Here is a 4416-nt window from a genome sequence, read left to right on the forward strand (position 1 = left end):
CCACGTCCTCGCGTTGTTGTGTTCTTTTGTGTTTTCTTGTTTGGATTAATTTATATATATTATATATAGATATATATATATATTATATATATATATATATATATATATATATATATATATATATATAGATATATATATATATAGATATATAGATATATATATATATACGTAATGCCTCAACATACGAATTAATTCGTTCCTTGAGAACGCTCGTCAAGCGAAAACTCGTAAACAGAAATGAAGCTAGTAAAAGCTCGTAAACATGGTTCTTCCTCGTAAAGTGAGATAACACTGTGTGTGTGTGGTGTGTGTGTGTGTGTGTGTGTGTGTGTGTGTGTGTGTGTATTGTCTATCCTGTTCAAAGATACACGGAAAATAATCAATATTTTTATCTCGCGTTCCGTCAGATTTCTCTCAATCTTTCTTTCCATGTATCTCTCCATATTGTCTTCCCCTCTGCTCTGTGCGTGCTCATACACATCTGCAAGTTTGCCTCGATCATACACAATCACCCGAAACAGCAGATGCATGATGTTGTATAAAACAAACGACAGCCCTCTGCATCTCTCATCCACGTTCTCCATCTCCTCTCTCTTCCTTCCTCTTTTCTAAAACACATGGCATATATTTATATACGTGATCACATAGAGACACAGTCAAAATGCTAACTAATAGAATTTAGAACGAATCAGTCGCCATAACTCACCGCTCTTCTTTGTTTGTACCTCTCTGTCCATCTAACACAAACGAACGCATGTAAAAACGCACTCAAATACGGGTGAAGCCTTTTACACACACACACACTCACTCACAGATACACCCACATAACACACGCATTTCCAGATACATATGTGTACATTTTGATAATTTACCTCTTATTTGTTTCGAGTATTAGACTGCGGCTATGCTGGGGCAACTTTTTGGAGAATATTCAGTAAAATTACTCAACCATAGTACTTGTCTTTTAAAGCATGATATTTATTTTATCGCTGTTCCTTGCCCTTCCGCTAAGTTACGGTGACGTAAAGACATCTGGACCAGTTAGTTGTCAAGAGCTGATGGATAACATAAATATACGCACACATATATCTATGTTCCTGTGTGTGTACATATATATATATATATTATATATATATATATATATATATATATTACATGCACACACACACACACGCCGGGCGAAATGCGTAGCCGTATTTCGTCTGCCGTTATGTTTCGAGTTCAAATTATGCCGAGGTCGACTTTGCCTTTCATCCTTTCGGGGTCGATAAATTAAGTACCAGTTACGCACTGGGGTCGATGTAATCGACTTAATCCCTTTCTCTGTCCTTGTTTGTCCCATCTGTGTTTAGCTCCTTGTGGGCAATAAAGAAATACATATATATATATATGTGTGTGTGTGTGTGTATATATATATATATATATCCGACAGGCTTCTTTCAGTTTCCTTCTACCAAATCCACTCACAAGGCTTCTACTATATCGGAGGCTATATCAAATTTGCCAAGATGTGGGATTGAACCTTGATCCATGTATTTTGAGAAACAAACATTTCACTACACATTTATGCCTGCGCAGTGAAAAATAATGTAAAAACTGTTTAAATCAAAATGGCACAGACATACTTCTTCGTCTTCTCCCTCTATCGCTCTTTTTCTCAATTATCCTCTTATGACTGTATTGGCAGCCACTTCCATACGTAAATATTTTGTACATTACACGGATACACTTCTAAACATGAATATTTCCAAAATGACACATTTCAAAAATACGCTTTACACATCCACATTTACACGGAAAACATCTATAAACATCGATCAAGATAAAGAAAAGAACTACGGATGGAGAGAGACCATGACACGAGATGGAAGGAGATGAACGGAAAACCAACGAAACGCGGTCACACACGATAAAAGACTGTATGTGATATGTAACTGTATACTCATGTTCTGCTTGTATGTATATATGTATGCATTCACATGTATATTCTTATACATACATATATATATATGTATGTATGTATATATATATATTATATATATATATATATATATATTATATATATATACATATATATATATATACATATATATATATATATATATATATTATATATATATATATATTATGTATTATGTATATTATATATATTGTGTGTGTGTGTGTGTGTGTGAGTGTGTACATTATATATATATATTATATTATATACATGCATACATACATGCACACATAATATGCGCTCCGTGATCATATTGAAAACTGCATCTGCATATACGTGTTCTTGTGAGAGTTGAGCATTTGTGTGCGTATATACCACCCCCGCGCACATACATATATATGCATACACACACACATATACATATATGAATATACTTATTTATACAATATATCTATAATGAAATTCTGTAAAAAAAAAAACTTATTACGGGTTGTACTGCCTGTTCTTTATTACTCAGAAATTTCATAACTTGACAACGTTTTTATACAATTGACATACCACAGAAATATTATTGGTACAAAAAAGAACTAAAATTTAATAAGTACACATCCTCGTATGCCAACAGATATACATTTACAGCGAAGCATTAACTTTCACACAACCCACATAGACGCTCAAATACAGACAACGAAACGTTAAATTGAAAACAGGAAGCTATAATATCGGGAAGTAGGGACGTGGGCGACTTGTGTAGGACAAACAAATGAGGAGATGTAAAACAGAAAATGATAGAACGAATTTATGATTGCATATATACGTACATATATATTATATATATATATATATATATATATATATATATTATAATATACATGTATATGCAGATAGAGAAATACACATATATATATGCGTATGTAATTTATATATGATTTCGTAGTGTTGACAAAAATACATTCATATGATTCTGCTGTATGGTGTGTATTGTTTAGTGAATTATCAGTGAAAATTCACGCTAAGAAAACCAGACTTGATAGAATGAATGAAACCAGACGACAGTTATATAGTATTTCGAAACAATAGTAACATAAAAATGATAAATAAATGTAAAAGAAAAAAAAAAAGATAATAATGACAACATCAGTATAAACGGTAGGAACATTATGATTGGACAAAAAGAAAAAAAAAACGGGGAAAAAAAGCTCTAGAAATTATGGCATGAACTGAAGTGGAACGAAGCGTATTCGGTATGAACGGAAGTGCGCGGAAGCGAACGGAATCTGGCGGAATGGCGGATCAGACGAAAGACGTATATATATATATATATATGTATATATATATATATATATATATACATACATATATATATATACAAATATGTATATGTATATGTATATATATGTATATATATCATACAAATATATATATATAGAACATATATTATATATATAATACATATATATATATATATATATATATATATATATATATATATCTATATATACATACATATGTACACGTATGTTTGAATGGATATATATACATATATATATATATATATACTAATATGTATATGTCTATGTATGTCTATGTGTATATATATATATGTATATATAAATATGCGTTTGTAAAGCAAATTGTATGAAGTATAATATAAATCTTTATTTAAAAAAGTATCGCTGGACATTGTGGATTATTTGGTGAATTAATGCCATTGAATATCATATTAATAACGGAAGAAAACCTAATATTCAGAGAAAAAACGCAGACGGCAGAAATTCTAACAATGCCAAAAGTGTATTATACAAAAAAATTTCATTACAAGCATGTATGTATGTGTATAAGTACATATATTTATATATATGTATATATAATATATATAATATATATATATATATATTATATATATATATACACATATATAATATATATTATATATATATATATATATATATATATATATATATATACCCATATATATATATAGATATAGATATAGATATATATAATATCTACCTATCTGAATGTTCGTAGTAAAAAGCATATCCGAGGAAAAATAGTCAGGAATGAACATACAGAGAAATAGTTGGAATGGAAAGCGTATTTGAATTATTATTTGGGAAAGGAAATATAATGAATATTTTAATGATAATAATACTATTCTCCTTATTATATCGATAATAACATCAATAATTATATTACAGTTTTGTATTGATTAGTAAAACAATATTAATGTCAACAACGTAGAAATGGCTTTGGTTTGGTTCATAAATACTGGTTATGTAGATTTGAAAACACTGAAAAGAACCACACATATGGAAGTCGTGTCTCGTATTACCTAATTTTTGAAGTCTTTTAATTCGCCAAAAGAAGAGTGTTACCTTCAATCGCCAACAAATGAGAGATATCTCGCCTAAGTATAGCAGCATCGTATAGCAACATCTAAGTGCCGCTTTGACGTGCTAACAATGATCACCACT

The sequence above is a fragment of the Octopus sinensis genome, linkage group LG23 (genome assembly GCF_006345805.1).
Source record: "Octopus sinensis linkage group LG23, ASM634580v1, whole genome shotgun sequence".
NCBI classification, from domain to species: domain Eukaryota; kingdom Metazoa; phylum Mollusca; class Cephalopoda; order Octopoda; family Octopodidae; genus Octopus; species Octopus sinensis.